This window comes from Sphaerodactylus townsendi, linkage group LG02 (assembly GCF_021028975.2).
Source record: "Sphaerodactylus townsendi isolate TG3544 linkage group LG02, MPM_Stown_v2.3, whole genome shotgun sequence".
Taxonomy (NCBI): Eukaryota; Metazoa; Chordata; class Lepidosauria; order Squamata; family Sphaerodactylidae; genus Sphaerodactylus; species Sphaerodactylus townsendi.
Window position 1 is genome coordinate 46,407,859 of NC_059426.1, and position 27,310 is coordinate 46,435,168.

General features: G+C 39.6%; 1 protein-coding gene across 1 annotated transcript in view; it reads right to left on the reverse strand.

Moving 5' to 3' along the window:
• The window catches only part of ARHGAP15 (Rho GTPase activating protein 15), a 520,646-nt gene that overhangs the window by 250,612 nt on the left and 242,724 nt on the right, over positions 1 to 27,310 (reverse strand). The gene's annotated exons all lie outside the window — the stretch shown is intronic.

Consider the following 27,310-nt stretch of genomic DNA (forward strand, 5'->3'; position numbering starts at 1 on the left):
TCTATCTCTCTTGTCAAATATGAGGACAGTTTTACTGATTGTTCACAATCTTCCACAGAGAACTTCCAGAAAAGGAAGACTGACTAAGGCCCTTTCCACACAAATCACCTTAAACATTCGTAAAACGTTTGTAAAACTTTTTCAATCACCCTCTTTACCATGATGTTTGACTGCACTCTCCTGCTCAAAATGACTCATGGCTGTTGTGAGGGGCTCCCCCCCTTTTAGTTATTTGTTGAACTGATGCTTCAATGCTTCTTGCTGTGATTCTCTATAGCTCATTTAATGGATGCTTTGAGGATTTTAACATTCCTCCCCCCCCCCCCGGGATAAAAATGATAAAAATCAACAGGCAGGGGGAACAGAGAAAGTAGAAAGTTTGGGGACGTCACAGAGGCATGAAAAATGTAGTAAACTGATTGAATAACAAGTAAAAATGTTTTGAAAACATTTCAGGCTTAAGAATCATTTTAAAAGGGGATTCATTTAAAATCTTTTGTGGCTGGAAATAAAATGTTTTTTGAATGTAAGAGGGAAAAACAATGTGGAACTCCATGGAGGAAAAAATTATTTCCTGCCTCAAAACGTTTTAAAAGATTTGTGCCCCAAACCCACTTAAACTGGGACATATAATTAAATATTTTACAATGGTGGTGGCCCTGGGTCTAGAAACAGTTTCACAGGAAAAAGATTTCTGTATTTTTTTCTCTAAGCTATTATTCTGCACTTTCCACAATTTTTATTTAACAATAAATTACACTAAATAGCAGTACATATTTATTTCTATAGCCCACCTTTCTCCCCAATGAGAACTGAAAGCATTTTTGTATCACTCTCCCTTCCTTCATTTTATTCTCAGAATAACAACCTTGTGAAGTATGTTAGGCGGAGAGTCTGGCCCAAGGTCACCTGGTATTCTTCCATGGCAGACAAGTGGGATTTGAACCTTGGGACTACCAGAGCCTTCCTATAGCCTAGCCACTATACAGTGCTAGAAGCAGCATTGAACACAGTAGGGTTTGTTTTCAAACAAGCACACAGGCATAAGATCTTCACAACAATTAATGATCCTTGACAAGCACAATTCAGAATTCTGCACGTGATATTTCCATGCAGAAAATAGCTACTCCACCCTGCTCAATTATGTTAACATCCAAAATAACTGCCTGTGTGTAAGTCTTAAAGCAGCTGTTGACTATGGCAGGAGCTATAAATGTAAATTGTGGGTGGATGGTAGTGACCTAATAAGTTGTATTCATTATATTATATGGGATAGTGATATATGGAAATAGAGAACATCTATTATGCTTTATGGGAATGTGATGCTCAAGAACAAGCAATGTGAGAACGGGTGTGCGTGTGTTCCTCTTTCAATCATGGTATGATTTCAGTATAACCATTCTTAGCACAGTTACAACCTTCTAAGCCATTGTCTTGGAAGTCTGTAACTTTTCTTAGGATAGCAAGATTCAAGTCCATCTAGCTCTGCTACTGCAGGCCAACATGGCTACCTTCCTGAAATTTTGCTTTAGATGACACTGTAATTGGTGGATTTCTCCAACAACTTGTTAGTCCTACAAGTAGGGGGAGGGGTATAAAATACTTTATATAACACTGCAAATGCATTAATGTGCACATTGATTAGACTAAAAACAAAAGTCAATCCAATCTAGCACATCTCTTCCAACACAAACAAACCACTTCTTACATTAGTACAAGGAATAATATTCTCAAAGTAAAAGCAACACACATAATTAGAGTGACTTGATTTTGAAGGCTTAAGAAGGAAGCAACATAGTTCACTCTTCCATTGAGTAAATCTGAGCTTTATTAAAATACAAGTATTTCAGCATTGCATAAACATTTGTACCCTTATGATATGTAAAAGAGATACTTCAGTGCTAACAAGACCAAAGCAACATTCATTTTTTAAAGAGTCTTTGTCTTAATGTGCTGTTTGTAATAATCATATATAATCGGTGACGTATGAATATATCAGGAAAAGTAGATCATAGAATAGGAGTAGTGAATTCATTCAAAATCCTCTCTGTTTGAGACACAGTTCAAGGCCCTTTCTCTGTAATCTTCAGAGTTACTAGACAGTTTCAAGAAGACTGCTACTGCTCTCTACAGTTTAAATGCATCCACTTCTTAATTACAGTAAGTAATTGACTTTGTTCTGCTCCATCCCAGGCATTCAGAAGAAAGCAGTTCCAAAGACTTTGGCTTGGTGAATTACATTAAATGGTAGGTTTTCCAGCCCACTTTTAAATATTTCCTACTTAGAACTCCTGATTAAGAGTTCTTGGAAGGGATTCTTAAAACCATATTTGCACTTCGAACAATATTTTTTTAAAATACTATTTGGAAAAGACTGCAGTGAAAGAAATGCCAGATTAGGCTAAAAGATTTGAACAATCTACAATTGCAGGCCTAAATAATGTATAACTAGAAACAAGTATCAATGGCTCCGTATTAAGTAAGTTGGTATTTATCAAGATGGGGAGAAGCAAGCACAAGGAAGGACTGCAGAAATATCAAAGGGAACATACAAAACTCTATTTCCAGAAGAATCTGACCTCCATGTTGCCACAAAACTACCCTGCTGTAACAGCACTTCAAAGCACCCACTGTTTGAGATATATTTAGGATTGTCCACCTCCAGGTGGTGGTTGGAGAGACATCCCATTTTAGAGTGACAGAATAATAAGATAGTTAAAACCAGTGAATGACTTGTACAAATCTCTAACTTGCATTTAGACAGGTGGTTATGAGTCAAGTTTCTTGTATCTTCTTTCCACCTCTGTCAGTGACACAAAGCATTGGGGGAAGGGGGGATGGAATGGAGAGAGATCACATTGGTGGGCAGAATCCTGAACTCTACCGTTTAAAACCAACCATCTAAAACAGTGCTTCTTATGCAAGCCAGTCATTTGAGGGCTTTCACAAGCTGACATTAAATAATAGCTATGTGTTTCTAAACTGGATTCAAGCCTTTGACATTATCCAAATTTGGATTTGTGATCTTTGCCAATTTCGCCACTTTTATTAACTTTACTTTTGGCCCCATATCTGTCACCACCACTCCACACACATACACAGAAATAGGACGCATATAGGATGTGTAGGAGAATATAGTGTATTGGGTTACACAAAATGGAACAGAACACACAAGCTGAGCAATGATGTGACTATACCCGATGTGGCTGATGTTGCTCTCTTATTCATCCCTTTTTCCCCCCAAAAAAGGAACCTTAAAACAGGCTAGAAAGGTAATTAAGCCAAACCAATCACTTGACGTTGCTCCCCTTATTGAGTTTTGGTGAAGAACTTCTTTGTTCTGTCACTATGTCTCCTCTTTCTCTTTACTACTTTAAATTGGGGGAAAGGACCAAGACCACAATTGAAGAAAGCAGTGTCACCTGGAAATCTGAGAATTATTATTTTTTCATTCTCCTGATGATTCTTTTTTTTAAAAAAACCCTATTATTTTTCAGTCACCGTCAGGCTCCAGACATGCTCAGAAGTTCTCTTGGCACAGCAAAGACATGGCAACTGGTTTAACTCTGAAAATATGGCAGCTTTTAAAAACTGAAGGATGAGGAAGAACAAAAAGCTACACTGCCAGAGTCCATGTTGGTAGAAATAGCTTAGAAAACATGAACGGTTTAGAAGCAGCTTTTGTCTCAGCTGCTGTTTTCCTTCTTCCCTCTCCTTTATAATTTGGTAAATTTGTGGAAGTGTGGGAAAGGGGGAGAGGAGGGAAACTGGCAGCTGAGACAGTTGGCGTGGAGCCATTTTGAGCAGAGGTGAAATTCAGTAGGGGCTTGGGCTTGGATTGAAATGGTTCAGGAACTTCAGACAGGAAAAGTTACATGGTAACCCCATGCAGAGTTGCTGCTGTCAAAGCCCTTCATTTCTGAAATAACTGCATTGGATTACGGTATCAGTTTCCAACTCCACCCCCCAATTTTTGAAATTCTTCTGTATCTGTACTTATTTGATATAATTTACTTTGTTGTGTGGAAGAGCAAAATGGTAGAATGGATCCCTAAGCCCTATTCCCTTGCACTGGAAATCCTGCTTAGACCCCACTTTAGCTCTGAGATTTTATATTGCCAGGCCTTATCCATTTGCTTTCATACGACTGCTTGCAGATTTTGAGCTAGAAGTTTGATTTAAAATGCAACAGTCAGAGTTCACAGGTAGCTAAATCCTTCAACCAGTACCAGTTTTTGTAATTCACAGTGCATGTCTGGAATTCTAAAGGACACACAGACAGGTCGACGCTCCTGTAAAAAAGGAGATACAAAGAAAATATACTGTGTTATATATGCAATCTCCCTCGAGTTGAAAGGGCATTTCTGCTTGTACAATTTTTGCTGGTTCCCCTTCCATGTGCAGACTCCAGGCTACTGCATGGTTTTCTAAGGGTCCCCCAACCTCCAGAAATATCTTTTCAAGAGCTGCAGAAAGTATAAAAGATCCATTCTGTGAACTTCACTTTGTCTGCAGTTCTTTGGACCCAGCTCATAAAAATTCCACATTGTCCATTTTATTTAGAAAGTTTGCAAATCTAGAATTATCTTCTGACTTTGCTCGCGTTTGTTGTATGAAAAAGCAGGGATAAATAAATAACCCAGTCTTTCACATCACCTTGTCCTTGACAAAAAAATTTAAATTTTGGTGTGTTTTTTTCAAAAGTTAAAAAAAATAATACTTTTGCTTTACATAGTATAGTTGTATAACTTGCCAGTAGAACATACACACATGCAACAGCAAGGCTTGTCCACGCCCTTTGTGAACAGAAATGGAATCTAATTACGGTAATATAAATTTTTGAGGCACATAGTCATTTAATTAATTTTGATTTGAGACAACATAGTTATTTAATTAGTTAAATTTGAATTAAATTTGAATCAAATTAAAATATAGACAGGGATTTCGCTGTTTTCAAAAATATGACAAAATAATGTATATATAATTTCATCAATGGCTCCGTCTCTTGGCTATGTTCATTTTGAACAAATGGGGGTGGAGGGAACTATGAAGTTTCATATTCTGTGTGCTTATTAAATATCATCCATTCAGTTTGGGGTTTTTTTCTGTTTCATAAAGTGATCCAGTGTAGGGAATGAGGAGTGTTAAATTACTCAGAATATTCAAAGGTGTTCATGGCCACCAAAGAAATGACATTATCAGGCAGAATATCTGTTTCAAGTTACAACCAGACGCTGGCAACTTCCAATAATTCTAACATAAACGATAAGTGAAGCAGAAGGATTCGTCTGAAGAAAAACATCCTCAACTAGGTTTTCAAGAAACGACAATAGTTAAAACACTTTGTGAGAATGTATCTGCCTTGTATCCCCTCATGTTACTAGATGTTAAGTAAATATATACTCGTTGTCCAAAAAAAAAATCGTTGCTTTGGCAACTTTCTTATTAAAATGTATTTGTAACCCCCATCTGTCAAGAAAGTTTTGAAAAGTTTGTTTATTTTGGAAAGCAGCCTTATCCAGGGTTACCCCAGCAAACAATGATAGCAATCTTCAGAAGTTGTGTGAGGAACAAGTCACTAGGGATCCATTTTTGTTTTAATTGGCACACACAAACACTTTTCTGGTCTGTCAAGAAGATCAAGCTAATATGCATGGAGGGTGTTATATTCTCAGCTTTTGGGAGTACGAAAGCTCCCTTTATTTAAGTAATTGAAATGATAAACGGCAAAAACTTTGCAAGTCAGAAAAAATGTTTTATATTTTCTCGGGGAATATTTGTTTTAAGGAACAGAAAGTGTTCTACATATCTAAAGATGGCGAACCTTATGTTATAATTAACCTGCTTCTTCTGACGCTGTGTAAAATTTGTTAAAAATTCACACACTGCTAAATAAAACAGTCAACAGATACTGCCTGCATTTTTGTGACTTTCCCTACTGCTAAAAAAAACTGAGGGCATTCATATCCAGATGTTTACAGGATATATTTCCAGTGCATTTTGCCATGATTGATTTGCATGTACATTTTGCAGAGGAGAATCTCAAGTGGAGTAGCATCATATCAAAAACAACCTGCCCTATAGAAAGCAGGAAGTTTTGTTATTTAATGGGAAAGAAAGAGCAAATGCTCATGCCTATAATGCAACCAAGGAGAATCCTCAAAGGTGGGTTTAGTGTTCCAAGGGTTGGGGTCAAACTCACACAGAAGAGCATTTCCTTAATTGAAATTGAGTTGTACCTTTGATACTTGAATAATTTTCTTATGTGTGCTTATATAACACTGACTCATACAACATAATATCCTTTGAAGTGGAACTGGGGATTGCTAAAGAAATAAGTATGTTTCAGGGCTGCATGCCCTCCCTGCTCACACTTTTAAGAATACTGTGTGCTGTGCTGTAACTCTTAAATTGCACCAGTCCAAGAGGAAGTACTAATGTTGATTTTGCTTTATGTTTAATACACTTTAAAAGGCTGGTGCAAAGGTGATCTCTTATCACCACTAATAGGTACACCATGCATCCAAATGATAAGGGAAGTGGTACTAACTACAGATTCAGATGAAAAAACCAACATTAAAATACATTCAGAGTAGATCTAGACCAGACAAGGGAATAATTCACGTTTCTATTCCATTCACATATAAAGTGAAGAGTTGAGGACTTAGATTAACAGTAAAAGGAATGTATAGAAGAATGATGCTGACCTCTCTTCTTCATCTATTGATTCAGTTGCTGGATCTCATTCCTTGGTTACATCCAGTATTAGGATTCAGTAGTGAGGAAAGTCGCCTAAATTACAGTGCTGGGGTCAGAGAAGGAGGAAAAGTTCAGTGCTCCTCCTTCACATTTCCCTTTTTGATCCTCACCAATCACTTTATGTAAACAGGAATATGTGACTACAGACATTGTATCTCATTTTCCCACTGGACAGAATGCATAGGGGAACGGGAAAGAGGTTGAGCAGACTGGCTTGCATCCTAAGTTTCCATTGCATTAAAATAAGAAGAGTGTTGTGATGGCACAGATTTTCCACTTGCAGAGGAGGGGAAGGTTTTTCTAGCTGATTCCCCACCCCCCACCCCACTGTAGACTCCCATGTTACCTCCACCACACTGCCCCAGGGAGTCTCCTGACCCCTAGGAGGACACTTGTGGTTAGCGCAGAAGACTGTAGTGGAGGAGGAGGCTACCTGAAACACACCCAACAAGTCACTTGGGGAAACTGAATAAACTCTCTGAAAGGGGTAAAAAAGCACCGAATCAAAGTATAACTGACATCATAAAGAACAAGGACTTTAGCAAGTCGGAAGAAATTCTACTTCTCCCTGGGGTTTTGTGCTTTCAAAATTACTTCAATATGGCAAACAACTCGAAATAAATTATTTTCAAAAAGGCAGTGACTCACATTCATCCCTCTGCCAGGGATGTAGTGAGTAGTAAACAATGGCCCAGGAGAAAGGCCCCTTTCCAAAGGAGGGAAGGAGAGAGGGAGAAAAAGTCTGTGCAAGCAAACCTGCATGGGGTGAGGCGCGGTCAGGCTCATCCTTCTAAGTGCTGCATGGAGCAATGCATGGGCAGGTGCCTCCTTCCATGTATTGCACAGGGCTGGGTGGACATATCATTCCATGTACTGAGCAAAGTGAGGCAGGGCTGAGCATGTCATTCCTGCACTGCACGGGCAAGAACTGTTCTTTGCTTGAGGGAGCCCCAGGCTAACAGCTCATCAGGACTTTTCCCAGTGGCATTAGTGGTCAATCCACCCCTACACACTTCACAAGTGAATTGTCTTTTTAGATTAGCTACCGCTCTTTAATTTATATTTATCCAAGGCCCAGAGTGGCACAGAATACAAAATGGGGATGCAAATGAACTTCTATATGAATGTAATCTCTGGAACAAGCCAGAAATCAGAGAGGCTGGCCATAGATCTCTGTGAGATTGGGGGAGGAGCAAAGAATTCTGGGATGATGTGCGTTCACCCAAAATAAACCCAGGATATGTCTTCTAAGTGCCATTACACACAGGTCTATTGAAATAGCTCTTCTTTTGGCAAAAACGATGACAGTGACCTCATATTGCCTTGTGTATTCTTGACATCACCAGTCCTGACATATCAGGAGCTTCAGATGCGAATAAGATGTGATGTATTTCACTGTGGGCAAACACAGGCAGGACTATCAACATTTCTGCATATCTGTTTATGTTTAGCCACCTGTACTCACTGCTTGACCTTTGTAGGAGAAGGTATATATATATATATTTAAAAGCTTGTGAAAATGTAAATGTGATTTGAGCTAGCTCTGTTTGAACGAGAAAGGGGCTCCTCTTTCTGATACTCCACTGCCAAGTGCCTGAGACAAAAGTAGCCCATCTTGCACAATGTCTGCAGAGTACTTTATTCTCCAAGAGAAGGATGAGGAGGAAGTGGCAGCAGCAATGAAGCAGCCAGATGATGACTGCAGCATATGCCAGGGTTTGATTTGTGGATATGCTAAAGCAAGAATATGCATTATAAAAAGAGAGCTCAAAGCATAATCAGTGTCATAAGCCTACTTTTTATGTACATCATCTTCTCGCATAATCTCTTGTAACCTCATAAAACATTTCAGGTAAGTTCCTTCCACTAATCTTGCCAGATCTTTCTAACAAGCCCTGAAGGAAAGACCTTGATGAGGATCATAAGAGGGAAAAAGTACATACATGTGTTGATATATGAAGCTGCTGTAAGACCCTTGGTAGTTCACAGTAAGTACTGTGAACTCCGTGCTCTCCAGTCTTTTACTTCACTTACTGCCAGATCCTATAACTAATGCTGGGAACTATAATACTGGGAACTGAAATTAGGACTTCCTGTGTGCCCAGCAGATGCTCTATCACTGAGCTACCGCCCCTCCATAAACAAACAACACATAATTCAAACCTCTCCATGAGTCCTTAGATGTTTGACTAATATCAGTGGGACTTATTTCCAAGTATATTGGATTCAAATCCTTAAGATTTTTTTTAAAAAAAACCAATCAAATCCAGCTTTTTAAAAAACCTTATTGTCTGATCATCCTTCAAACAATCAATTAAGCAAGTTCTCAAACCTTCTATCAACCTATCAAATCTATCTATCAACCTGAGCTGTGGAGGCTTATCTGGGGAATTCAGATTAGCCAGTGCACTCCTACACACACCAGCTGGGTGACCTTGGGCTAGTCACAGCTTTTCCGAGCTCTCTCAGCCCCACCCACCTCACAGGGTGTTTGTTGTGAAGGGGGAAGGGCAAGGATCTTGTAGGCCTCTTTGAGTCTCCTACAGGAGAGAAAGGGGGGATATAAATCCAAAATCCTCCTCCTCCTCCTTCTTCCACCATTATTATCCATTACAAGCAGCAACATTTTAATAAGCAGTGCCCTCAGTCACAAAGCAACAGGTTTGCATTTACTTATAACTGTTGTTGACTGAGTAGGTACTGTGCAGGCACATATGGAACTGTGCTTGTGCAGAGAATATTGTAAAAGCTTCCAAGGCCTTCCTGGAAAATTTGGAATCCCCACCCCACTGAGCAAGTTGGAGTTTTCCACTCAATCTGGGGCATGACAGAAGCAATGAGAGTGCTCTACTAACTGAGTCATGAAAAGCTAAGAGGGCCATCAGGTGGAACTTAATAGAGATCAAAGCCAAACCACTATCTGTTAGGTGTCCAATAGATTATTCAGAGGTCAAGGCTCAGAGCATATCACACAAATGGATGCCCAGTGGACAAACCTAGATCATTTAGAGGCATAAGAGTTCTTGCTAGAAGGGCATCTAGAAAATATCTATTGTCTCTCCACCATCTAATAGTGGTAAATTTGAGAACTGTGGCCCTTAAGGGTTCTGCTCTACCCTGTAGCAGGAAGGCACAACCATGTAATAAGTCAAGCTGGCCCCCAGTAAATCAGATAGTCTGTGTAGGATGTAAAATAGATTTAATAGATTTAATCTGTCAAAATAGATTTAATCAGTTAATCTGAAGACTTGGACCATAATGATAGCTAACGTGAGGTGGGTGAACAACATTTCAGAGGAAGGCACAGTATAGAGCCAATAGTCCAGATAAGGGTATTCACTGCAAATTCACAGGTGCAGAAAAGCTGTTTTAGCAGACATGCACTGTGTTTTACTCCTGGTACAGTGGTGAGACCAAAGAGTAAGACAGTGTACTGGAATTGGCTGGCTCACACTGGAAATGGAGGTGCTTCTCAGAACTTGCATGTACTGCTATGTGAAAAAAAGGCCTCTTTGGGGTTGATAATAGCAAACCAATCAATCTTTTGGAAATAACCTCAGAAAGGATGGTCATGTAGAATTTTGGGATGTTTAGAAAGTTATTGGCGCCTCTTAGATCTAGTTTGGGGCATTTCCCATCATCTTTTTTGTTAACCAGAAAATAATGAGATGAAAAACAGATGGTGAATCAACCAATGAACAAGAGAGACAGGTGGAACATGAACACTTAAAAAAGTAATCCTTCGACAATACATTAAAAAAGTAACTGTGATAAACTATGATGGGGACCCAAGCATCATTAGTAATGTTCTGCCAAACATGAAAGAACACAGGCAAACTTGATGTGGGGGGGGGGGGGGTCCTAGATGGCAGGGTCACATATAGTCAGGACTTTTCCTCAGGGAAAAGAGGGCATGTTTACCACACTGCCTTTCTTGATGTTTTTTGCCCAGCTGGTGTGGGGCATAAGGGGGATGTGTGTTGGATTCAGGTAGAGCGTCAATGTATGCGGCAATGTGTTCCCACAGGAACATTTAGTAATACCCCATTGTGGCATTTATTTATTTAATTTACATCAGGATGGGTCACAACATTTACCCCATTGTGGCATTTATTTATTTAATTTACATCAGGATGGGTCACAACATAAAAATATACAATTAAAGTTTGCTATTCTCAATGAGTGCTCTGTCAACCTCTCTATCAACCTCTCAAAACATAGTTAGCCAGGAATAACTTCAGTGACTATGGAATTGGCTGGACGGTAGGGAGGCAGCAAGAGGGCTGGTCCTTGCCTGGAGTCCCTAAAGAAAGATCTTTAGATGGGAAGCCCTCTCTAAAGGACTTTTGGGGTAAAATGCTTGCATTTGGAGAAAGCACCAACACTGTGTGATTCACCAAAACAGTTAAGGCAGTGGTCACTATTTTTTCCCGCACTCAGTAAATTTTTGAATAAAGCCATTTGTCTCAGAAGAACAGTCACCTAAAAATGACACGTTCGAGTGCTCCCTCAGCATTTGGCTGCCTTAAAGGATAAGCCTTTCACCATGAATAAAATACTTTTTCTTTCTTTCTTTCTTTCTTTCTTTCTTTCTTTCTTTCTTTCTTTCTTTCTTTCTTTCTTTCTTTCTTTCTTTCTTTCTTTCTTTCTTTCTTTCTTTCTTTCTTTCTTTCTTTCTCAAGAAGGACAGCAGAACAGAGAAAGTAAGAATGGGGAAATACCATTCTGAGATAAGTCCAAAAGCTAGAAGGAAAAAAAAATCCTGTCTTCATGATGGTGAAGACAGGACTGATGGAAGGAATGATCCTCTGCCTCCATCACATACTGGTTTGAGCAAGAAAACCCCAGCTTGCTTTCAAGGGAAGGGGCAGTGCTCTGAATCTTCTTAAAAGAGCTAGGAAGTTTTTATGATCATTCTCCATGGCTGGCGTGTACAAGTGCAGTCCCACAAATGCCTACATAGAAGCCACAAAATAGGAAACATAATTTCCCTCCCACTCTTCAAGAATATTGTGTTCCACAACAAGTTCGAAGCCTAACAGCATGTTTTGTTGCATTATATGCTGTACAGTTTCCCACATATTTCAGAACTACGACAACTAACCTGATAGTTATCTTGACACTTGATGAAACATTCAGAAGACCAGCAAATCTGAGGAAATGTTTTCAGTTGCAAGGTCACTTTTAAAATAAGGCTGGTTGAACTGACCATAAATCAAGTCCATTTGTTTTACATTAGGTTGAGGCTCTTGGGAGGTTTTATTTCTATTGAAAGTGCAGGTTAGTACCATTTCCAACTGACAAGCCAGGGAGTCTTCCCAACCGAAAAGGAGATTGAAGCTCATTTTATTAACATCATAGCACACAGCTATAAAAGCAAGTTGTTAAATACAAAAGTGCATTTAAAGAAGTCGCTTTTGTATATAAAAATCACAGTGGGAAGGTGGTGATGATAAAAAAAGAGGGACTCAAAAAGCAAGATCTGGGTGAAGTCAGAAATCCAATCATCTCATAAATAAAGCAAACTAAATAAAGCAAACAAATCTGAAGCTCATCCTCCTAGACTGCATGGACTCCCAAAAATCCACAAGGACTCCACTCCACTTAGACCTATTGTGAGTGAATTGGATCTCCTACATATGATTTGGCAAAGTTTCTGGCCACACAACTACAAATCCATATTGGACTTACTACACATTACATTAAGGACTCAACACACTTCATTGAAAAAATCAGCAAACTCAAACTCAACCCCAATGACAAACTGATCAGCTTTGATGTGGTTTCCCTATTCACCAAGGTCCCCATAGCAGACATCATGACACTCATCAACCAGAAATTCCCAAAAGACATCACAGCCCTGTTTCAACATTGTCTCACTACTAGCTATTTCCAGTGGGATAATGAATACTATGAACAGAAAGATGGGGTAGCCATGGGTAGCCCTCTTAGCCCTGTAATAGCGAATTTTTATATGGAACATTTTGAGGAACAAGCCCTGGAAACAGCACCAAAAAAGCCCACCATATGGTTCCGTTTTGTGGATGACACATTCACCATTTGGAGCCACAGAGAAGAAGAACTAAACAAGTTCCTGGACCATATGAACAAGATCCACCCAAACATCCAATTTACTATGGAAAAAGAAAATGAAGGAAAACTGCCATTTTTAGATGTTTTAGTCATCTGCAAACCAAACCAGCAATTGGGCCACACAGTATACAGAAAACCTACACACACGGATAGATATCTACACAAAAACTCCAATCATCATCCAGGGCAAAAAGAGTTCACCATACAAAATCCTTTGGTAGATGGCGCAAACAGAATCCTGTGAACCCCACCTCCTTCAAGATGAATTGAATCACTCTAAACCCAGGGCTCTGCAGGCTAATGTTTCTCTACTACAGACATCAGAAGTGCTGCAAGACCAAGAACAAGCCACATGAACAAAAGAGATAAAGAGCCATCTAGAGGGAAAGTGTTCTTACCATACATAAAGGGAACGCAATTGGACCTCCGCGATAGGAAAACTGATGAAGAAGCATAACCTACAAACAATCCTACAGACTCCACTAAGAAAATTCAACAGATGCTACGCTGTTCCAGCAAAGGATAAAAGGAGAGGATCCTCTAGCTACTGCAGGAGTCCTACATGCATACCATGCAGCTGTGGACAAAATCTACATAGGAACCATACCAAAGCGCAGCAACGCTTGAGACACGTATCAAAGAACACGAAAGGCACTTCGCAGATTATTTCAGCCAGAAAAATCCCAGCAATAGCAAGAACACATGATAAACCAACCTGGACATAGAATATTATTTGAAAAAAACAGAAATTCTGGACTCACTCTGAACACTAATGCCAGACTACACAGAGTAGGCCATCATAATTGAAATCCATGCAAGCAGCTATGGACAGTTTTAACAGAAAGGAAGACACTATGAAAATGAACAGAGCTGGGCTACCAGTGTTGGAAAAGACAAGAGTCAAGACAGTGTCTAACCAGCTGCACACAAACATAGGATGACTATAGACAAAGGAAACAAAGGCCAGGATACTTCTATTCAGATGCTCCCACCAGTGACCTTGCTATCTCCATTGTTACTCCCATGCTATAGACTTCAGTGTTACTCATACTTCTATTCAGATGCCCTCAACTATTGACCTGGTTGTCTTCTTTGTCACTCACAGACAATGTTTCTTCACCCACCCTGGACACTCCAACAGGTATATATACTTCACTTGCTTTCCCAACATCAGATCCTCTGAAGATGCCAGCCACAGATGCAGGCGAAACGTCAGGAGAGAATGCTGCTAGAACACGGCCATACAGCCCGGAAACCACACAGTACCAAAGCAAACTATGTTGGGTAAAGGAAGGTACTTTTCTTGGTACTAAATAGAGTTAAGTCGAGATACAATATTCTAAGACCATTAACAACGAAGAAGAGTTGGTTTTTTCTGCCTTTAAGAAGTCTCTTTCTGTTTCTGCACAGCACAATTTCACTGGGGAACAGCCGAGATAGCAACTATTTTATCCCAGTTTCTCCCTGCACATGGCTTCCCACTTCTTTCCAGGAGCCAAGGCAGGACCGGGAGGAAATACTCCAGTTTGTTCTGCACAGCCCCAATCTTTTGTATTTACCCCATTGACAAAAGACAGAGGGAAATAGCTCCCCATCCCCGCTTTTCCCTGCATGATCCAAGCCTCACCAGCTCCAGAGGCATGAGAGAATAGCTTTTCACCCCACCTCACGCTTTCCCCTGCACAATGAATGCATCGCCGGCTCCAAAGGCAAGAGGGAACGGCTCCCCCCCCCCCACCCACTCCGCTTTCCCCTGCACAATGAACACATCCCCGGTTTCAAAGGCAAGAGGAAGCAGGAAAAATATACAGGGTCTGCTCCTGTGATGTTTGCACAGCAGCGGGGTCACACAGGGGCAAGTCATGGGGCAAAGGATAAATAGCCGGGCAACACTGGGGCAGACCATGTGCACCTTCAGTAACTGTGAGGAATTCCTGGCTGCACAGGGATATTTTCTGTGCTCACCTTGGGATATTTTGACTGTGCAAAAATGGTCTCAAAGCAGCTTATAATCACCTTCACCTTCCCACAACAGATACCTTCTGAGGTAGGTAAAGCTGAGGGAGTTCTGAGAAAACTGTGACTAGGCCAAGGTCACCCCAGCAGGCTTTTTGTGGAGAAGTGGGGAAAACAAATCCAGTTCACCAGATTACAGTCTGTCTCTCATGTGGAGGAGTGGGGAATAAAACTCAGTTCTCCAGATTAGAGTCCACTGCTCTTAACCACTACATCACACTGGCTCCCTCAAACAACTTAAAAGGCTGAAGCTGTGGTTTGGATGGCACTGTTAGTCACAATTGTCTGAAAATGCCAAATATGTTGCTATTACTATCTGTATTTGTTTGGGATCACAAGTGTTTATAAAACATGCACAAATTGCTTTGTTTTGACTTACACTAATGGGAAGAACACCTGTTAACTTCAGAATGGTACAGAATTATCTTCAACGATTCAGGTGATTTTTTTTTTTGCATACCATACATCATTTTTCCAACACAACAAGATGTTCATACAGAAATATAGCTAAAAGAAGAGCAGCAGTTTGAACACCCTCCAATTAATCCAGATAAGAACACTAATTCAATAAAGCCAGCAAATAAGGTTGCCATTTTTTAAAATACAAAACCAAGCCAAACAAAGAAAATAATAAAATCTGGTATTGGGGAAGAGTTGAGCCTGAAGCTTTCTGGATTAAGGGTGAAGTCCACAGCAGAACACAACTAAGAAATGGAGGCCAGTGTTTTCAGGCAGGTGTTTCTGCACACTCACTACTCAAGATATTAATTTAGCGAAGCTTTTAAAAAGTTTCAAGAAGATAAGACAAAGCAATTGTTCCCTGATTTTCTGGCACCTGCAAACTTTAAAAACTATCTGCCAAACAACAAAGTGATACCTGGTAGACCCCACTATGTGGCTGATGTTGGTTTAATGTCAGAGGTTTTGCCGAGCTAGCCCATTATATGCAAACATTGTGACTTTGATAACTTTATCTAGGGCCCTTTCCACACGGGCGGATTATGGCGGCCTGGGGACGGCAAAAACGCAGCTGCTGCAGCGCCACTCGCCTTCCGCCTCGACCGGAGCGAGGTACGCCAGACCCTCCACGATCCTTGCTTGCACCGACGGGGAGCGAGGTTTTTGGAAAACAGCAGCTTGGAGCCGCTGCCGTGCGAACGGCAGAGGCTCCAAGGCGCCCTCCCCGCCCTTCGGCCCTTCACTTACCTTGTTCCTGGCCCTCCGGCGCGTCACCAAGGCCTGGGGACACGCCCCCTGCCCTGTGATGCTGGAACAGTCGCGCAGGGCCGGGGGGCGTGTCTCCAGGCCTCGGCGACGCGCCGGAAGGCCAGGGACATGCCGGGTCAGCCAGGCGACGGAGCTCCGCGGCGCCGTCGTCCCGGCTGTTTCTGGGACGGTTCATGCGACGGTCCCAGGGGGGTTGGGTTGGCGTGGACTACGCCGACCCAACCCCCGTCGACGCCGTGCAGAAAGGGCATAGGTTTAAGAAGGATTCTCTCCCCACCTTTCCCTGGCACCCTTCATGTCAATTAGCCTAGCAACATTAGAGATTACATGTGCCTTGACTGCCAGTGGCAAAGTTTTTGGGCTCAGTGTGTCAAAAATTGGCTTTTCGTGTGTTCCTCCCACACCCCTCGAACAAAAGAGAAACTTGTTTACAAATTCATTATTATTATTTTTAAAAGTACAGTTCAGTCATGTGTGGTGCTGTGTATTATAAAAAGAAACATCTTTTTTTTAAATGACTCAAACTCAAACAGAGAGAATAGCTGCTGGGTGCTGGTGAATGTTGCCATGTCGCACAAAATGTTATGCCATGTCACCTTTGACACGTGGGTCACAGGTGTGCTGTCACTTGTCTATAGGCTGATCTGCTTGCTAAAGTAGTAGTTCTTTTTCAGACATTCAACTTGATGCTTTCTAGTAGTGGCATTTTGTAATCTAGATTATAACTAATGAACAGGACAGTTGATAACTATGAAGATGGCAACTACCTGGCCTTTTATTCATTTCCAGTATTATGATGTCATAGGTAGAGATAGGCAGCCAATTCCACTCACCCATCTACACATAGACTAAATGCAGCTTCTCACTATCTGAAGAGACCTCATGTCAAACCTGGCTTAAAATTTCCATTCCTTTGTTAATGCCTTAAATTTTACAAAGACAGCATCCTCTATGAATAAGCAAAGCCCCGAAAACACAAAAGCAACAATGAACAAAGAAAACACAAAACAAAATAAAACTTATGATAGCTATGTTAGCTCTTTTGCTTAAAAGTTTTGCATTATACCATCTTGCAGTCTCACCGGCAAATGAATCCAGACATTTTGTACCATTAAAATAATTACATTTGGATATTTTAAAAAGATGAAGAAGAAACTGAAAAATCCTGTTGATACAAGATACTTGCTCAGTGGGGGAGGGAGCTGAAAAAGTCAATTCTCTCCTTATCAATCATGCTTTTGACTGGAGATGTGTAAATGATTTTCCACTGCAAACATAACCTGGTAAAATTAACATTTACATGAGATTCACAATAAAACAGCATGACCGTGACATGAGCCCACAGTGAAATTATCAAGCATATCTCAGACTGGAAACAGAGCCAAAGCAGGAATGAAACATGGCAACTATCAAACATAATACGAAACAAAGCTTTTACCCAAGTGGAATTATAGGTGCACAGTATGCATGTCAATCATCTCTTTCCTCACCACTGTCCATATAATAATCCAGTGAAATCAAATACCAGTCCACCGGTATTAATCCAGTTCAACAAATTGTCAGTGTGTGCATGCTTGACAGAAGGATGGTGACTTTCTCTAGTATTACTGAAGTTAAGGTTTGCTCAGCAAGCTTTGCTGCAAGGTGAAGATCCTGAGATAGTACGGTAGCAAAGCAGCTTGTCAAATGTAACATGAGCAACTAGGGAATGTATCCAAAGCACATTTTCTCTGCCACTGTCAGTAGAACATCTACGTCGAGGTCCCCAACATTTTTGAAGATATGGGCACTTTTTGTACATTTGAGTGCGTGTAGGGAGTGCCACCCCACAATGGCTGCAACAGGAGACAGAGCCAAAGGCTGCTTCCAGAGGCAGAGCCAAACAGTATACCTCCCTCCTCATACCTCCTGGGAAGGAGGTATTTCGACCTCAAATTTCAAGAAGCATGGTAATAGTAAAAACCAAAAGACTCTGAAAAGTCTTTTCAGAGACACTATTTCCAAAACACATTATGATGAATTGTCTCAATTAAAAACCAAACATCTCTATTTTTATTAATAAGTGCTAGAAGATATGATTACAAATATCAAAGTAACATCAGGAAATCTATTGTGCTGGAGAACAATTCAGAGATGTCGTTGTGGCCAGAAAGCTTGAAAGACTGATTAGTCTATATTCTGCCTTGAAACAGTGTCCCTATTGTTGACTGGTGTGGAAAGGCAGAGAGAACAGAGGTCTGATGCCTTTGTTGTGTTACTGACTGGCCAGCCCACTCTGTCTGCAGGACTTTGCTACAGAGGTGTGTTTTTCGAAAAGACCAGAGGAGGAGACCTCTTTATGATAGTCTGTTCCTAGACTTTAAACACAGTCACTGCCAGAATCTGGCCAATCTCTTTGACTGGCTTTCCACCTACCTTGTTTATTACCACACTTTCACTGCAATTCTGAATTGAGTTATATCCTTCTAATTCCACTGGATTATCTGTTTAAGATTGTCCTGCTACAGTCTTCCCTTCCTTGCTTAGTATTTCAGCTAACCACTGTTTGAAGGGACCAGGAAGAACGTTACCAGGTTCTAGACTGGCAGAGGGGATCCATTATTCGCATACCTCTTATCCGGATAGGGCTGTTAAATTATATATGTTGATGTTATGGTCGAACCATTGTCATTTACCTATGAGTTCAATGGTTATGGCAACAAATAGGGAACACAATAATGGGGCAGGACAGAGGTATGTCCCAACATGTCAGCCTTGGGTTCATTTTTAATATAGCATGGCATCAATTCTTCTTGCTTTATTTTTCCCATGTCTACCCATTTCCTGTTACAGACACACAAGTTAATTTTCCTGTTTTCTCAGTGATTTCAGTATGCTGTTTAGTTGGGGATTAAATATGGTTGTTTACTACTGGGGCAAAAAGTTTTTTAAAAAACGTTTTCTGAGGACGTTATTTGAACTTTACGTTTTAGCAGGCTATGGTGAACATCCTTCTAATCAAACGTGGAAAAGGACTAAATAATGTTAGGCAAACATATTATTTTCAATCAGGTCCCAAGAAAGCTTTCAATTAAGCAAAAAACAATTGACTGATGTTCCACTCCTTACTGGCAGGAAGCTCTGTGTAGCATTTCTAGAGCTTTCCCCCTCACTCTGCCCAACATGTGGGCTCAGTGTCAAGCTGTGAGTTTATAAATCTTTCTCAGCACTTATCTAAGCTCAACATGAATTATAGGATTGCCAAATCTATTTGATGCAGGGTTTCTTTGTCATTGCTGTTGTTCAATGCAAGGAGAAAAATGTACAATTTTATGGTCAAAAAGATTCTGCTTCCTACAAAATTACAATTATGAATGATCCCTAGACAGTTAGGGATTTATTCCTTTTATTTGAAGGTTTAGTCAATCTGAATTCTATGTTTAAATTTATTCTGGCTAGTAAGACACTTGTAGTAAACACTATAAGATGTTGCTTCTTTCATTAAGTTACCTTGCATGGAACAGATACATATTGTTCCATGAAACCATTCAGATATGTACACAATTAAATATACACTAGCAAAATGTCCACCATCTGGGAGGAGCTCCAGGAATGCAGTGCATCAACACAGATTGTGGCCTTTCCTCCAAGAACACTGTTAAAGATACAAAGCAGCTCTTGCTATAAATGTCCCCAGATGGGGAAAGCACTTTTCCAAACAAGATGGTGGCTGTTCCCTTAAGAATACATTTGCAGACACTACTAGGGCTGAAACAAATCTAGCTCTTAGTTGGCTGCACCCACTAGAAATCAAGCTCCTATCTGCATGACCACACCCTTCATCTGATAGTTGTATTCTCAGTTCTATTTCTTGGTCATACTGTATGACAAAACGTTTGGAAATGTTAACCTACTCATGCACACACGAAAATAATTATACTATATAAGCCTAAATTGGTACCTGATGTCATACAATAGATTGTAGATACATTCCTGTTAAGTGTTGTATAAGCAACTACATTATTGTAATGGGATTCAATGACCACTACAGGGTCAAGGTGGAAGCATATGGATGGAGGATATATTATGCATCGTACTTATGTTAACTATGATTGGGGCTGAGTGATGTCTCTAAAGGTAACTTTCTGGAAATCCTATGTAAGCTAAATTGCAAGTTATAGTAAAAGAAACCAAACCAAACAAAGACATCTCATTCTATGTTATTTATCAACACTGCGGGTATCTAAGGATATCACACCATATTGGTGGCAGATGGTTTGTATAACTAATGTACAAAGTCCTAAACATTCTGCGGCCAGGGTACTTATAGCATTGTCTTTTCCACTATTATTTATTTTATTTATTTTTGAACTTATATCCCACCAACCCCCCCGGAAGGCTTGAGGCGGCTTGTCCCGCATTGGGCCTTACAATCGGCAAATGAGAATGAGCTTGTGGTCCCTGCCCCAAGGAAAAGTTGACTTGCCTCAGTTAGAGCCAGGGCTTTTTCAGCCCTTGCCCCAACCTGGTGGAACACTCTGTTGACGGAAACAAGGGCCCTGAGGGACTTGTGATAGTTCCACCAGGCATATGGTTGAGGCAGCGGCACTTCACCATCTTTGGTCCTCTTCTTCACTTCATTCCACTTAATGTAATTTTACCTTAGTGATTTCAGTTTGTGTGTTTATTTTCACCATATTATAGGTGAATTATACTGTTAGTAGTTGTTGATTGAACTAGACAGATATGGTTTCCACCCCAACCCAATTAACTACTATGGGAAAGTATGATGATGTTATTCTTAGTTAAATGTGTACATTATTTTTATTTTTATTTGACCCTGATACTCAGCCCTTCCCATCCCAGGCCAGGCTCAGGGCGGCTAAATTATGTCACCATCTTTAGTTAGGCTTCTGTAAACTAGTGTAACATAGAACTGCTTTCAGATTGTATATGGGTTATTGTATGATATTATGTTATTAACTGTCCCAAGCCTGCAAGGGAAGGGGCAGTATAGAAATTTAATAACTGAATAAATAACTAGGCTAGAAATAGCTACCATCAGTACCGTAGAGCTGTGGATATCCAAAAGAGTTTTCAATTAAAATTGACCCTGCTACAAACCTATGCATCCGATATATAGTAGAAAGCTGTTGTGAGGGGATTACAAAAGAAATGTAACGAAATAGGGTAGAATCTTCCTACCTTTGCCTCACCTAGGATGTTTCGTGTGTATATGTAACCAGCATTTAACTTCAGCTACATTCATTTTTAAGTCTGGGCAAATACAATAAATAAAGAATTTTCTAGATGAACTAATTCCCAAGATTCATATATGTACGTATACGCATGGATGTATATATGTGCGTGCCCACAAATCTGTGCCTACAGACAATGGTCAACTACTTAATAAGGCTTCTAAACTATCCTTTTGATTGCAGGCCTAATAAACTTAGAGTGTGTGTCTGTGCCTGTATTTTTTAATATCATTATAATAATATTACATGGCAGGCAAAAATATAATGAAAATGATAATTTGCCAAAAAGATTTAAAAAACACTGAGGTGTTACCTATCAAAAGTTCTCCTTCTGCCTGTGATACAGCACAGATTGCAATCGTGACAGTAAATCTGGTGCTATTGTTAATGCCATGGCACTTTGGTTTTTGGCTTGCTTCAGTCCAATCTGTGACATGCTTGTGAATATCTTTCTTCTGTTCTGTCTGTATGGCATATGGATTTCTGGGATACAACGTCAGACCTATCCACATAACAAGTGTTCAGAGCACCTTATCATTTTTAAAAGCCAATTACTCAAAAAGACAAATGTGAAATGTTTCACATTTAATGATGAGCAAATCTGCAAAACAAATGCAATTTTGCTACATCTCAAGGAAAAAAAGTTTAGTTTAACTGTAAATATTGCAATGGAGTCTTTAGCAATACACATGATGGGTAGGGACCAGCTCATATTATGCATATTTGTACATGACTGTCACTTAAATTTGCAGCATTTTTCATAGTGGCTTGTTTGAAATAAATAGAAAGAAAATAAGGCACAAATGACTGAAATAGAAGCCTGCAAAAATGTCATTGCTCACGTCGAGCATTGGACACTTAAAAAAAAAATATTTTGAAAGTCTCACCCAAAAACATGAAAACTGCATATGTCTACAGAGGTAGAGGTCAGTAATGAAACAATTAACAGCAAAAATACGAAACCATTTTCTAGCAATATTTGTCAATACATAAACAATGTTTGGTACCACACATAAGTTCTCTCTGAAGCCTGGATTAGTAGCCGTATGTCCGATTCCCAAACTGAAATGGTATCAAATGAAATGCCTAAAGACAGGACTTCAAAGCAACATTTTGCTGGGACTTGAAGGGTTCAGATTATTATTCTTTTTGAGGCAGCTGCAAATTATTAAGACTCAGAAACCTGCAAGTCTGTATATAGTGCACTCAATGGCATATGCTTATATTTACAGTGTTTTTCCTCAAAAGAACAGTTCCCTTTGATCTTTCATACTTACAAATATATCTCAAGGTATTTCTTGTATGAGTAAATTTGTTCACTTGTTTAACCTCTGAAGCATAGGTAGAATGAGAAGGGACCTGTTCCTACTGTACATGGAGAAGATCAAGTATAACCCATGAGACAACAGTAAAGCAGGGATCTCTGAGCTCCAGGAAATTACTTATTTAACAATTTAACAATTATTTAGCAATCCTGTGTATACTTACTCAGGAGTAATTACCACTCACCTCGATGGGATTTTTTTCCAAGGTGCATTATTGTTTATGTATTCCATGATACTCAATATAAGATTAATACAGTTCAGTTACTTAACCCAACATTACTGGCATGAAATGTTGATTGAACATATTAATAAAGTTAGAAGAATCAAAATCTTGACATACATAACATTAGGAAATGTTCACCTTACAACACATATGCTTTTGAAATGCATCGCTAATAGCACATTTGCTTGGTTTTCTGCATAAATCCACCCAGACTATGCCTCTCAGCTTACGCCATTAAGAATTGAATAAATAATTCAAGTAGTTTGGTTATATTTTTTATAATCCAGCTCCGCTGTACAATCTCAATTCACAAACTGAGAAAAGTGAACTACAAGCAGTGGAAAAGGTGTTTATTTTAATTGGGATTCTGTTGGTGTTCTGCATTTTTCAGAAGGTTGACCATGTCTGTGGATTTCTTGACGAAGGCCAAATATGCTAAACTAATATCTGATTTGGGAAATGGACTGTTTCACCTCTAATTGACTGTCAAGCTATAATAACAAATTTATCATTTCGTTGATTTTCTGAAGCTATTGCCTTAAAATCACAATGAACTCTAAAGAAAAATACAAGTATCTTCCAGCTTTTGCATCAGCTCATAACAGTAAATGTTTTCAAATGCTTAAATGCTGTGCAGTTGCAAGTAGAATGATCTCAGTAATAGTACGCTAAGGAGGGTTCACTTTTCTCACTTGCATTTAAAACAAATGACCACGAACGGATGAGGTTAAAGCCAGCACATTACAAAACAGAAGAATTTCAGGCAAGTGAACTGAAGCATTATTTTCTTCATCTTCTCTATTTCTTTCCAGATTTAGGATACAAATAACAAAGCTGTGTTTCTTCCTCTAGCTGCATACTAAAATACAAATTTACCTAGGCAGAAAGCAAATCTAGAAGTCAGGACACAATCATGTGACACCTTTTATTAGTACCACCCAAATAAAATCAGCCTGAGTACATCTGTAAATATCTCAAAGAATGTTCAAATAATTTGCTAGGTAGGACACAAACATATAGCCTCATTTTAAAAGCGGTATTATATCAGAGGCTATTTGAACCGGTTCTCTTAGAAAGGCTACCTCATAAGAAAGGCAACTTTTTAAAAAAATGGTTGCTGTCACGAAAAGATAAATAAAAATTAGAAAAGAATCAGCGTAGTTTCATTTCAGTACACTGAAACAATGGTAACAGAGGACACAATTTGGTCTGAAGAAAAGCAGTTTAATCTCATGTGCATTTCTGTCCTGGATTTTGCTCACTGTTTTATTTTTAACTTCTGATACCTTTCAGGAAGTAGGCTATTCTAAGAATTTCTGGAAGCAAAGCTCTAGTTTTACTGGCAGATTGTAAAATGAAAGCTTTAAGAAGGACTTTTTTTTCTAATTTACTTTGAGCTTAATCTGAAGGGGTTTAATCACAGCTTGTACACATCTTTTTTTAAAAAAAATGCTATAAGGGTGTGTGGTAGGGAGTAGTAATCAGGCAGGAAATCATTACGACAGATGCTGACTTTGGTGATCCCATTTACACATTAACAATCTGATGCAAACCCCCATCTAGACACTACCTGTGTTAACTGAAGTGTCAGTTGGTCATTAGGCAAGAGAGAATAAAAGGGAAACAGAACATCATTTTTTGTTAATGGCTGGGATCCCCCCCCCCCCCCTTCCATTGCACCTGTTATTCTACTCTTTCTTTCAGCTACATTTCAAAACACTACAGTTGGGCTCTCCTTGCCAACCTGGGATGGCATAAGCCTGGATAACAGAACAAAATGTGAGGAGGTCCTTCTGTCTTTAACGCCTGTTCTCCAGTGAATCAGCCTCCAATTAATCTGTTTCTTCAGTAGGAGTTTAATAAAAAAAGTCAAGAACACACATGTTCAGTCTTGTTTAGCAATAAAGCTGTGTTCACATTATCTGCCTAGCCAGGTCAAAAACTGTATATAATTAAACGCCAAAAAGCACTTCGAAATAATAAGGAGGCTTTCTTTTAAAAAAATAAAAATAAAAAAACAAAGCTTTTTGGATATATAATTTATTATGAAAAGCAGGGTGGCTTAAATGGAAAATGAGATAACAAGGAGTCTGATGTCACTTTTTATTACATATTTCAAAAAAAAAGTTTGTTTCATAGCCAAATGACACGTTTAGAAAAAAAAACTCTCAAGTTTTAGGCACGCTAGTTTGCATTTTTATGAACCAGAAAATGCAGTAACCCAGATTTTGTATCCACACCACAGAACACAAACTGAGTAGGTTGTACACATCGCAAATCTCCCAACTGTCAGTCAGATACCTCCCACAGTAGCAAGATGCTTTTATGGGAAGTTGCTAGTCTCCAAATTGGCTTTGAGAAAAATACTTATTTTTGCATTGAAGTGTATATTTTATATGTATGAATGTTTTAATGTACAATATCAGAAGTAGTTCCTACATTCCCTTTTTAATGAGTGAACGCATGCGTCTACCCATGCTCCCTGACCCCTCCCATCTCCCAGTGGTCAATATAAGGAGAGCCCTTCCGACATTCACCTTATTCTCTCCGTATTGTTGTCAGCATCATTCACCCATTCAGAAAATAGCTTTCTTTATTGGCCAGCCGTTTTATATCTTATATTTTGCTGCCCTAGCTGGGATTCTTCTTCTTTAATAGCTGCTGATTTTAACCACAGTAGAAAAATGAGCGAACTTTCCTACTGACTGCTCACAGAAGATCAACAGCCATCAGATATAATAAATATAAACAAAGAAGTTACAGTTGCTCAATAGAAAGAGTTTCTGCTAGGAGACAGTGCATGATGGAAGAATGTTCATCATTACACCAAGCGCATTGAAAAGGCACACCAGGGACAGTCAGGAAAGTAGTGTTCCTGGGACATGATCTCTAGCTGGTTTTGGCTGCATTGGCACTCAGAGAAAAGAAGTAGGAAGTAAAGTGGAGCTTGATTACACATAGGTGGCAGAAAGTGCAGTCAAGTTGCAGCTGACTTATGGTGACCCTGTAGGATTTTCAAGGCAACAGACATTCAGAAATGGTTTGCCAAGATCTGATGACAAGCCTAGGCCATCCAGGTCAGGGCAGTTACAGGCAGACTGAGGCTTATGTACACAGGGTACCTCTTGGCCTTACAGGTTGTACAGAAGGTGAGATATAGGACTAGATTCTGTTAGTGAGTAACTTAACAGAGCTCCAAGGCCTAGGGGAGAGAGTTTTGTGTGTTTTCTTAGAGATTGGCACTGATTGAAACATGCTTTAAATTACTAGAACCTGTTTAAGAATAATGCTGTAATGGTTAGAATGTTGGACTGGGACAGTGGTGGTGAACCTATGGCACTCCAGATGTTCATGGACTACAATTCCCATCAGCCCCTGCCAGCATGACCAATTGGTCGTGCTGGCAGGGGCTGATGAGAATTGTAGTCCATGAACATCTGGAGTGCCATAGGTTTGCCACCACGGGACTAGGATGTGGGAGATCTGTGATTGAAACCTCTTTCTGCCATGGAAGTTTGCTGGATGACTTTGAGCCAATTACACACAACCTAACGTACCTCACAGGTTCATTGTGAGGATAACACAGAGGAGCCTACCGTAAGCTACTCTCCTGACTCTTAACTGGAGAGAAAAGTGGTATATGAACAGTAATGATGATAACAATAGTAATTTCAAGTTTAGACGTTATGCCAATAAAATTGACATAAATGATGTATGTTTGTGATTGTTTACCTTTGTCAGAATCCTGAAGCATCTGTGTTTTCTGGACAGAACATATGAGCATTTACCTTTTCTTTTAAAAATGTGTAAACTACATTGTGTTACAATACATAATTCTATTACTATGTGTTGCTATAGTATGCACAGCTCTATACTTATAATAGAATTTGCGGTTTTCCAGATAAATTCAGGACCATTAGCAATTCCCCATCAGTTTCGTCAGCATGGCCAATTGGCCATGCTGGTAGGGGCTGATGGGAATTGTAGTTCCTGAACATCTGGAGAGCCGCAGGTTCCCTACCCCTGCCCTATACTATAAAGAGTCTACAGCATGCATAGCTGTATGGCAACACATAGTGGCAAGATTTATAAGAACAATTCTTGAAAACAGCTGATTCTTCATTAATTCACCATTCCATTGGCACACTCTATAGCAAACAATGAAAAATTATACCGGAAACTGAACTTCACATGACAAAATAATATTGATTATCAAATAAATGGATGGTAGATATTCAATAAACAGATAACTGCAATAACTAATACAAAACAATGCAAGGCCAAGATTCATTTGAAACAAAGTCCATCAATCTATATCCATTCATATCGGAACAGACAATATCCAGCACAATATAGCACCTCAATCTGGCATAATAGCTTTATAACTAAAGAAATACCACCCATTTCACTCAACAAAGATCAAACAATAT